The sequence below is a fragment of the Talpa europaea genome (assembly GCF_964194135.1).
Source record: "Talpa europaea genome assembly, chromosome: 12".
Lineage (NCBI taxonomy): Eukaryota > Metazoa > Chordata > Mammalia > Eulipotyphla > Talpidae > Talpa > Talpa europaea.
Window position 1 is genome coordinate 26,134,982 of NC_140079.1, and position 12,010 is coordinate 26,146,991.

The following is a 12,010-nucleotide window of genomic DNA, read 5'->3' on the forward strand; positions in this document are numbered from 1 at the left end:
AACACCAAGCAGGAGAGGCAGAGAGAGCAACATTAACTCCGCACAGGGCTTGGAAATTGGCTTCATTTGATGGCAGGAAGATGTGTGTTTTTATGGTGTTAACTGTGAAGGGGTGCAAAGCAGCCGGTGCTGAGAGCGCCAAAGCAGCTCCTTCCCAGGGGCTCTGGCACATGAGGCTGCCAGGGGTGGCTCCTGGCTGCATCCCCATTGTGAGAGTTTTACTGGAAGGAGTACTAAGGGGGAGAGGAGAGAAGCTTTGCTTTAGTAGGATGGGGCCCTTGGGAAACTAGGTGAGAGCGAATTACAGAGGGTTTGGGCTGAATATAAGGGATGAGTGGAGAATGCATCCCCAGAAGGGGAGGTGGGTGGAGGGGATTCCAGCCCCTGCCATGACATCTACACTGTGACCCCATAGACCACTGGAGTCAGAAATAGCCCTGCCTATATAGGGGACCCAGCAACCACATACCCAGTCCATTCGATTCAAAACTAGTATCCTCTCCCTTCTTTTATCAAAGACTCCTAGTCTCCCACCCCAAATCCATTCTCCCTTCTTGCTTACTAGCAGAAGCTTAGTTTTATCCTGGGTGGCAAGATGCCAAGGGAAAAGATGACATTTGCCAGGCTTCTTTGCCAGGAGGCATGGCCCAAGGATATTAACAGCAGTCACTAGATAGGGCTTTTGGGTAAGCCCTTCAGTGGACTGGCTCAGTCAGGGGACACTGCTTCTCTTCCTCCTTCCTTCTGTCTGAAATATGGGTGTCTGCTAGGATCTAGAGGCAAATTCAATGTCAAATCCTATGGTGGAGAAAGTGAAGCTGGTTGCTGCGTGACTGCCATACCTGCAGTGTTTCTGGACTTTTGCCTAAGAAGCCATTTGCTTGAATTTTCTGTGTATGTGGGAAGCTCAATTCCAAGTCGGCACCTGCCATGTTCAGAGTACTGTGGTTATAACTCAGGGGTGGGGATGGCTCCTTGGAAGTTAGGGTGGCCTCACAGCCTGCCAAGGATCCGACAGGAAGAGGCTGTTTTGCCTAATGAGTAACTGGCTCAGAAGTTGGATGGATCATACTTTAATGCTTTGCTCCTAACTACCCCTGTAGCTGACCTTGGGCAAGCAGCTTCCCTTTTCTGAGCCTTGGTTTCCCTGTTTCCTCTTCTGCAAAGTAGAAATAATAACTTCCCCCTGGGTTTCTCTATCTCTGTCTCTCTGTCTTTTGAGAATTAGAAGTAACGCAGGGAAGTGTGAACCCAGAGTAGAGGCTCAGGGATTGGCAACTGTTGTTTTCATCTCCTTCAGTCTCCTCTTTAATTTAACCTAATAGTTCAGTGTACAAGGCCTTTATCTCTGGCTGAAATCTACATTTCCCGCACCCTCTCCTGTCCTGGCCTTCATTCCCTTTATACTTCTGTTTTCCACTTGAACGTCTACTCTTCTCGAAACTTGCCCAACCCTTGTGCAAGTTGATGCCTTTTACATTGTCCCCTTTAGTAAAAAGGATTCTCAATTCAGTCCTACTGACATTTTGCATCAGCAGCTGCTCGATGGGGGACCTATTCCATGCATTAAAGGATGTTCTGGAACATAGCTTACCTCTACCCAATAAAAACTAGTAGCAAACCCTAGCCATGGCAACCAAAAGTATCTTCAGACATCCCAAATGTCCCATGGAGTTAAACGTGCCCCATTGAGAATCCCGATCCAATGTTTTTCACTCCTGCTCATTATGGTGCACTCCTACTCATCCTTCAATGCCCACCTATAATGTTACTCCCTATTACAGCCTTTCTGGTCTTCTCCAAAAGAAGTAAAAATTAATTGCTTTGTCTCCTGTGTTCTCCTGCCCCCTTCTTTTTTATTTCTGTGTTTACTGTTAATTTCTTTCATGATAATGCATCTAACTACTTGGTGCTTATTGAGGGAACTGTCTTACTTATCTTTTGACCCCCAGCATTTAGCACAGGTCTTCCACTTAGTAGATTTAAAAAAAAAATGAATAAATCAGAAACAACCAAGTGAAGAAATGTCTTCTCAAAGATGATTTTGTGCTTAAGAGTAATTTGAACAGTGAACCACCATCTGATTGAAGTTAAAAGAAAATGTGCAGGTACTACTGAGTACTCCTGGGAACATATGTTGATAAGGTGCATTCTTTAACAATATTTAGTTTCAAGGAAGCAATGGAAAGATGCTTGGGTGTTAGAAAGGAGGAAAGGATGAAATGACCAGGGGACTTGGGAAAGAAAGAAATCTTTACATCTGCTTAGTGTAAAGAAAACATGTGTGTGAAAGGGTGAAGCTGCAGAACAGCTACATCATGAATCACTTCAGGGAGGATCAATATAGGTGGTCAAAGAAGAGTTGTCCACTGGGGCTAGAAAACCCGGAGAAGAAATGGCTTCTGATCAAAGCCCTGGCTGCCCCTTTGACCATGTATATTTCTATGACCAAAAATACCCCACACTAGCTCCAGTCCAACAAAATTGGTCTCCTTGCTGTTTCTCAACACTCAGTTTTTCTACCTCAGGACATTTGCACCTGTTGGTTCTTCTGCCTGAGAAATTTTTCCCTTGATCCTGACTTTGCTCCCTTATTTCATTTGAACTTCTGCTCAGATGTCAAACCACTGAGTCTCTAGATCGATGATAATATCCTTCCCAGGCATTCTTTACCCCTTGCCAGTGTTATTTTTGTTGAAAATACTAAATCATCTGTTATTGTTTGTCACTTCCTCATTGAAAGTAAGTTACATGAAGACAGGCATATATTTTCTCTCTCTCTCTCTCTCTCTCTCTTTTTTAAAGATTTATTTATTTATACAAGAGCTGGGGTACAGGCCAGAAGCACGGAGGGTGAGAGGATTCACCAGAGACAGAGCAGGGAACAGAACAAGCAGATGGACCAAAAACAATGCTGAGGGGAGCAGCGGGCGAGGCAGGAGAGGTCTGCCACACCATGTGGGAATCTCCCTGGCTGGCCAGGATTGAACCCGCACTGCAGAGGCCATGGACAGCCTCACAGTGCTCTACTCAATCCACTGCGCCACTGAGGAGGCCCCCATATATTTTCTCTTTTAGTCACAGCGGTATTGTCAGTACCTAAAACAAAGCCTGGCCCATAGTAAGTGCTTAACAGATACTTATGGAATGAGCAAACAGGTGAATAAATGGGTAAGATTGGCTGGATCTGGCCTTGGAAGGTGGACAGAGATGTAAAAGAAGTTGAATTTTCCAGCCAGTGAGGGAGTGAGAATGTGAGACATTTCAGGGACTCTGTAGACCTGGCTGATCTCTCAGGTCTACCAGGAGTCACTTCCTCAAAGGCTGGCAGGCTTCAGGGAGGGCAGAAGGATTTACATATGACCTGCTACTTCTGCTATGGCAGACGTGTTAGAAAAGATAATTGCAAAATATCAAGTGCCATGGAAACACTTATTAATACCGGGGGCTGGTGCTCTGATGGAGCCGAGGCTCGCTCTGGCTCCGATGAACAGCCAGCAGTTCTGAAGCACGTCCAAAGCATTTGGTTTCTTGGACCAAAAATTACAATCCTCAGTACACAATGATTTAGTGCCTTCTGTCAGAGCGTCTCAAAGCATGTCACCAACAATCACCCTGCCCACGTCCTTGGGAGGAGGTGGCACTAAGCAGCAGGTGCTCAGTCCAGTTTGTTTTCGATTCACATGCTTCTGGAAGCTCATGCCCCTTTTCCACAATTTCAGACCCATTTTCCCCTTCACTTCAGCCCCACCTCTGAGCTGCCCTTTGCTCTTCACAGTCAGGAGAGCTTCTCTCTGCCCCTCTACCTCAAAACCAGCTCCTTACCCAGCCATTCTAGAGGTTCAGGGCCCCCTGTGAATGAGAAGGAGATGCTGGGGTGCAGCTGTTGTGACACCTTGAGCCTTGTGTTGGTACCGGAGAGGCCAGAAGGTGGCCTCCCTGCACAACTCAGGTAGGGGTGGAGGGAGGAGAGGGGCCAGGAAGGCCTGCTGGACAGTGGTTTGTCCCTGGCCGGTACTTTGTGGGGATGACATGTGCTCTCTCCATCCAAGCCAAACTGCTTTTGTCTCAGTGGACTGGCAGGGGAGGTGGGGGTGGGGGACAGGAGCGTAGGTCATGCCATGGAATGCCAGCAATAAGTGCCCCCTCGGGGCAGTGGTGAGTTAGATTGGCCTTTCCCAATCTTCCCTGAGGATGGGGGGAAGGAAGGGAGGAGGAGAGGAGGGAGGGAGGGAGGGAGGGAGACAAATTCACCTAGAATTTGCACTCTGGGAATCAGAGCTCTCCGAGTTCTAGCCTCTCCTGTTTCTCTTATGGTAACTCTTGTATTCTCTTGCTTTGATTGTGGAAGAACAAGCAAAATCTGTTGCTTTTCACGAAAATACTTTAGAGTCCAGAATGGGGAAGTCCCTCCTCCCTCATGTCCATTCTAAACCTCTGTGGACCACGTTGCTAATCCTTCGGGGTAGGTGTTTGTCTGTGGGACTCAGCAGAGGTGCTCAAAGCTACTCCCTGATTGGCCTTGGTGCCAGGCCAGGCTGGACTGCAGGTGGGACCCTAGCCTCTGCGCTCCTGGGTGTCTGGCTGCACTCAGTCCAGAGCAGTGGAGCTGCAGGTGGGCTCTGGGGACAGTAGAAGCAGGTGCAGGGTGCCCAGGCCCCTCAATGGCCAGGTGTGACCTAGGTGAGCTGCCATTCTTGTCAGAGGCCTGCTGAGCCACTGGCCAAAGGCCAGTGCTGACTCAGAGGCAGGCCCTCTTATAATTCCTGTCACCCTGTTGGCTTTAGTTTCAGAGGCCACGGCAGGAGGCGGAGGGAGGAAAGCGTGAGGATGACAGTGAGGGCAAGCCGGGGAATCCTTGAGGAGTGGAGGGTGGGGCCGCTCTCACTTGCTCAGAGCACCCTTATTCGGGCCTGCCTGCAACTCCTTTCTCCTTGGGCCAGCCCCATTCGACCTGAGAACAGTGTCCTGCCCCGTCGCTTCCTCTACCTGCTCTGAAACCATCTCCTGCTTTTCCTTTTGATGAGTTCTCCTTAGTTGCCACGAAGAAGTGCTCATATCAGCAAACAGATGGCGGCTGAGGCATGTAGCATAAAATATATTTATCAAGGCAAACAGCTGTAGCCCATTTCATTCTGCAGATTTCTATTAAAAGTCCTCACAGCTACAAGCCGCTCCGAGGATGCCGTCTGAAAGCGGCCCAGGGAGCTGGGCTTTGTGCCGCTTCCTCCAGGTCCTTCCTGCATGGGGCCAAAGAGACAGCGGCTTGTCTCCATTGTCATCTTTGCCACCTTCAATGAAAGTGCCACAGTTGCATCATGGGCTGGCCTGGCCTGCCTTCTGCAGCTGGTGGGGGGCGGTTCTGAGGTGCTCCCACTTGCAGGCACTGTGACAACGACTGTGTGGTCATGCAGCAACTGTGTGCTGCAGGGAGAGGGGCTGCTCCTGGCCCCAGGGCCTGTCCTCATCTGGGCAAACAAGACCACTCGTGGAGGAGAGCTCAGCCGTGCTGGAAGCCATGAGGCGTTCTCTGTTCCCGGCTGGGGCCATCCTCCACTCTCTCACTTGCTGTGCTTCCTGTTTACTTTCTGATGGCCAGGACGCGGCTACTGTGAGTCTCCCTTCCTTGTGGTTTGGAAGAGCACCGGTCTGGGACTTGGGAGAACTAGGATCTCTTCCAGACTCTGCCACTAATTTGCTTTCAACTTGGACAATCCATTTCATCTGTCTTGGCTTTTTGTTTCCTCTTAGAAGTGCAGGATTGGATTAAAGGAACAAACTCAAGTGTTTTTAGAAGCCTAGGGAGGTAATATAGGTGTGAAATGGCCAGGTTTGCACCAGGCTAGAGTGCATGGTGTGTGCCTCTCCTAAAGCACTTCAAGGTTGTGCGGGCACATCTGGTACATGAGCCCCCAGACTCAATGTTACAGAATAACTATTTAGGGTAGGCCTGAACATAGAGAAAAAATGAACATCGGTAGGGTGGTTTTTAGGAAAATGACTACATTTTACACATGTATTTTCATAGACTACTTTTTAGAGTACTTTTAGCAAAAGTTGAGGAGAAGGTACAGAGAGTTTCCATTTGACCCCTGACCCCCAACATGCAGAGCATCCTCCACTATTTTTTTTTTTTTAAGATTTATTTATTTATTTATACAAGCACTTGGTACAGTCAGAAGCATGGGAGGGTGAGAGGATTCACCAAAGCCAGAGCAGGGAACTGAACAGGTAGACTGACAAAATACACTGCTGAGGGGAGAAGTGGGTGCATCAGGAGAGGTCTGCAGTGCCATGAGGAACCCTCGCCGGCTGTCCGGGATTGAACTGGCGTTGCAGAGGTTGTGGGCAGCTTCGCAACCCAGCGCTCAACTGCTGTGCCACCAGGGAAGGCCCAGCATCCTCAACTATTAACATCCCCCAGTGGACTGGTACATTAGTTACAATCAATGAACTTACACTGACACATCATTGTCATGGGACGTCCATAGTTCCCATAAGAGTTGGCTCTTGGTCACACATTCTATCGGGCTGGACAAAAGTATAATGATACGGATCCACTATTGTGTTGTCACACAGATTAGTTTCACTAATCTGCCCACAGATCCTCTGTGCTCTGCCTGTTCTTCCCTCCTATTTCTACCTTTTGCACTTTTTGAAGAGGGATAATGAAATAAATAACTGGAGACCCTGGATATTCTGCTTAGGAATGTGGGGACCACCCATCCACTTGAGAAATCATGTGGTTGAATGGATCAGAAGTAAGAATCTGGTGTCACACTGCTGGGTACAAAGCCTACTTTTGCCCCTTAATAGCTCTGTGACCTCTCACAGAGAGGACTGAGGGTTGAGGGGTGTTAGTGTTTAAATATATCTACTTACATCTCAGGTTCCCCAATAAAAAACAGTAACTATTTCTGGTTTATAGTTGCTTGTTGATTTTGATTTTATTATAATTAGTCTTTTTCCTGGTCTCTTATTTAGGTTTTCTAAATTTCTGCTATGAGTAAGACCATCCGGTATTTTTCTTTTTCTTTCTGGCTTATTTTTCTGAGCATGATCCCTTCCAGCTCCATTCATGTTGCTGCAAATTGCATGCGTTTATCTTTTTTGATTGCTGAGTAATATTCCATTGTGTATCTGTACCACATCTTCTTGATCCAGTCATCTATTTTTGGGCATTTGGGTTGTTTCCACAGCTTAGCTATTGTAAACAGTGCTGTTATAAACATAGGGGTGCAGGTGCCCTTTTCAATGAATGTTTCTGTGTCCTTTGGATAGCAGGAATTTAGAAAACCTAAATAAGGGACCAGGAAAAAGACTAATTATAATAAAATCAAAATCAAAATCAACAAGCAACTATAAATCAGAGATATACTACAGGGTGGGGAGAAGGGAGTAGGATCAAAACAAGGGGAGGTGGGAATTGTATGGGGACTATAACCAAGATGAAAATGCACACATTGTGCAAAAATAAAAATGATGTAAAAATATATAAAATTTAAAAAAATAATAAATGTTAATGACATGGAAAAGCATTGATGATGTATATGGTTGAAAATACAGTTAAAGTTGTAAAAAAGTAAAAAAAAAAAAACAGTTAACTATTTCATGGTCAAGATTAAATTGATCAGCCTGAATGATTCATCTAGAATTATGCCTGATGGAGAGCCAGTGCTCCATAAGTGCTAATTGTTAAGCATTGAGATGACCTTACAGTTTTGGTGTGTTGGCTCAAAAGAGAACAATCATGCAATCAGTAGTTTTGTGGAGTTAATATTTACAAAGAGCTGGAGACTGTGGCAAGGCTTATCTCCTCCACCAAATGGATCATCTGTGGCTTTTGCTTCCAGTCACGATATCAAACTGAAAATTCCTCCCCTATATGACGCACTTTTACATGCATCATCTAATTAGATTCCTCAGAGGGGAAGAGGTAAGCAGTGCTGTCCTTCCTTTACAAAGGCAGATGCACAAGTTCAAAGAGGTTACATCATTTGTTCAAAGCCACCCAGCTAGCAAATGTGAGAGACAGGATCTGAGTCCAAATATTGAAAGTCTATCCCCTTTCCGGGACTGCTTTTCTATAAGTTAACTCCTGGCTCACAACTAGATCTAATTAACATGCTATCCCAGGATAGCTTTGTGGATTTGCAGGATTTCTCAAACTTGCCCAAGGCATCATGCTTATTCAGAAGCTTGATTTCAGGACCTCAACCCAAGCCTGAACAGGATTTCCACAGAAGAGATTCTACAGGTATATTTAATAGGCACCCCAAGTGATTATCATAATGAGTGTAGATTGGAAAGCAAACCTTGGGTCAGAGAATTGTGTAGAGAAACTCCACTAAGTAGCTCTGTACCTTGTCAGCTATCAGAATAGCTGTCTTTGGGATATGTGATAAGGTCACGAGGAGGTAGGCAGGGGAGTGTGGCTAGCTTGAGGGGCCAGAAAAACAAAGAAAGCAAAGTGAGGGCTTATTAATTCAATTTGCCAAGTAGTATTGAGCTCTTATTTATGAGCAAGGTGTCTTGATACGTCCTGCATGTCAGGTCAGGAATGCCATTATGGAAAACAAAAGAACCAGTTATCAGAGCTGTAGAGCATTTAGTGGTTTAAAACAACAAATGTACTCACTTGCCTGACCTACTTCCAAGGAAAGGTACTGACATCAGACGAGGACGTTCTCTCTCACTGTCTATTAGATTGTGTTCAATCGAACATTGCAATTAGCTTTAAGCTATTTTTTTGGTCAATGAGTCTTTGGGGAATATCTGTAGAACATGGTGCAATATGCTAGAGTGTGGTGTACAGAGCAAAGGCTGTGGCCAGCCTCAAGGAGCCTTGAGTTCAATAGGTGAGCAAACAATTGGAACGTGTCATTGCGAGATGTAACTCTGGACAATTATAATTCCATAATTATAGCACTGCAGGTAATGGTAGTTCCCTCTTCAGTTAATTGTGTGTTGACACTTCAGGCATCGAGGGAGAGTCTCTATATACACCAGTAGGCTACCTCTAGTGCTTTCCTGCTTCTGCCCCTCCATTCATGGTCTTTATTTGACATGCTCCTCCCTAATCCTCAAGCTCCATCCATGAAGACTCTACCAATATTTTAAGGCTCAAGTTAACTCCAGCAAAAGAATCATTTCATTTTCTCTTAGCAAGATATGACCTGTCATTTTGACTATTGTCATTGGTCACTTTCTGAAACACCCAGTGGTTCCTTCTTCTCAGGCCTGTGTTCTGCCCTACTATTTATTTTCTGTGCTCTAAGATTCTAGAAGTTGCCCTGCTGGTTCCCTGGCAAAGGAAGGGTGCTGGCAGATATTAGCATACAACTCCACTCACAGGCATTAGGTAAATGGACAGCTTCTCAGTTAGCCCATTTGCAGAGGACATAGGAATGATGAACCCAAGACTCAGAATTTGATTCTTGAAGGCAGTCTATGTTAGCTGGACAATTTACAGTGTACCTGATGGAAACATAATTCAAATAATTTTTAATTAATAAAGGGATTTCAGGAGTTACATAACTGAAAGGATTGTGGGGTATGGTTTTCTTAGCAGAACAGGCAGATCTACTGAAATCCACTGCTGAGGAGCACAGTGACAAGGCAGGAGAGGTCTGCTGTGCCACGTGTGGGTCAGCTCTCTGGCCAGGGACGGAACCCAGGCCACAGCAGTGATAGCATGATAGTGCTGAGACTTAAACCCTAGGACACCAGGGAGGCCCCAGAAGAAAATCCTTCTTAATGAAAAAAAAAAATGTGTATGTCCTCAAATTTCTGCACAGCTCTGTAGGGTAAGATAAAAAAGTATCAGGCTTTTCTGCCTTCCCGCCATTAGGATTGATGATGGAACCTTGTGGTCCTGAATGCATGCCTGATGGCAGGCACCTGGAGTAGGGTGTGGGCATATGTAGGTGGGTACACCTGGGCTGAGAGACTGGGCTTATAAGGGTGGCATCATGGGGATGCCAATAGGAGAGAGTGGAACAGCAGAGCCAAAGAGAACCAGCAGAGAAGCAGAGGCCACGAGAGAACACAGGAGAGCCCAGAAAGAATGAAGATATGCCAGGGCTAGGAGGCCTGCCAGCCTCCTGGCCCCCCAGCACTCCTGCCTGCTGTGTATCTGGTAGATCCCAATAAAAGCCTGCAAAAGCCAGTGAGGGCTCCAGGACTCTCTCCTCCTTCACCTGTCTGCCTGATCATAGATATCCTGCCCTGTGCCCATTCTGGCCGCTACAAGATCCTATCCAAGAAGACTGTGTGTTTGGAGGGGAGATGGAGTGCTTGGATACAGTGGTTGCTTGATAAATTCAGTATAATCGCAATAAGTACAACATTTATAATATGGAATACTTTATATATTGATGTATAACACCGCCTACCCCTCGCATTCACGCTCTCTCCCCCCCCACCCAAATATACAATACTCTACATAGTTTATAAAGTACTTGCAAAACATCTCTGCAAGGATGCTCTGTTACCTTGTGCCCAGTGAGCACTGAGTCTGTCTCTACAGGGGTGTCTCCCACTGCCTAAGGCTGGGATGTCTGGCCCATTTTCCTACTCAGCATGGCGAGGACCTACTCACCTTTCCTGCCGCCCACCCCACCTGGCTTTCACTGGCATTGTAAAATCTCCCCTTCCACTTGTCCCTACTCCTCATGCCCTCAAAAATGTTATTTAATAACATCTACTACCATTCTATACCATTCTGTGCTCTGCTAGGCACTGGAGACAGAGTCCTGTCCTCTAAGTTCTTCTGTTTTTAGATAGTCCCACCACCATCTTCCTCTTTCCTACTCTTCAAGTCATCCAAGGTGAGCCCATCATGGTGGTAACAACTCTATACTCAACTAGCCAATAAAGCTTTCAACCCTCCTTCAGGAGCAAGGAGAGAGAATAATAAATACCTGAAGTTTATTTATTTATTTTTAAAGATTTATTTATTTATTTATTTATTTATACATGCACTGGGTACAGTCAGAAGTGTGGGAGGGTGAGGGAATTCACCAGAGCCAGAGCAGGGAGCAGAGCAGGCAGAAGGACCGAAGTACACTGCTGAGGGGAGCAGCGGGCGGCAGGAGAGGTCTGCACGCCATGTGGGACCCTCCTTCTGTGGCCGGGGAGCAGCCGGGGATGGAACCGGTGCTGCAGAGGCTGCAGGCAGCTTCGCAACACAGCGCTTAACCGCTGCGCCACCAGGGAGGCCCAACACCTGAAGTTTAATTGGTCTTTGACTGCAGCCTAAGAACAGCAGTGACTGGGGATAAAATCATGCATAGAAAATAAAAGTAAAATGCGCCCACTTCATTTTTCTGGGCATCATATTTAACAATGATCATATCTGTGATAAATGCCTTTCCAGGGAAAAGCCCCAGGTTTATTAGAAGTTACCTACAGGCTAGAGCCAGACAACCTGCTGTCCTTCCTGCCCATATTTTGTTATCAGTAGATCCCAAGGCCAAAAGGCAAAACTCATCCTCCTCCTAGGACACAGAGGGAGGGTTATTTGTGCTCAGAACCAGAGATAAGGCTGCTTGGAGTAGTTCCCCATCTTCTCTGTGAGCAAGGACACTGCTGCCCTCCCATGCCAGCCTCCACATGAGACAATTGCTCAAGGCCACTCTTGTCACCAAAGAGTCGCCCACTGACTTGCAGCTGGTAATAGTTTTACAGGATGAGGCAGATTCCTGCTGAAGCCAGGAAAGCAATTGTAGGGTAAATGATTGTCAGGCTTTTCTGCCCTCCCGCCATTAGGATTGATGATGGATCCCAGCAGCCTGAATGCATGCCTGATGGCGGGCACCTGGAGTAGGGTGTGGGCATATATAGGTGGGTACACCTGGGCTGAGAGGGGGCTTATAAGGGCGACATCATGAAACAGAACAACCAGAAGAGAACAAGGCCATGACAGAATGCAGGAGAGCCCAGAAAGAGTAAAGATTTGCTAGGGGCTCGGAGGCCTGCCAGCCTCCTGGCCCCTGGCACCCCTGCCTGC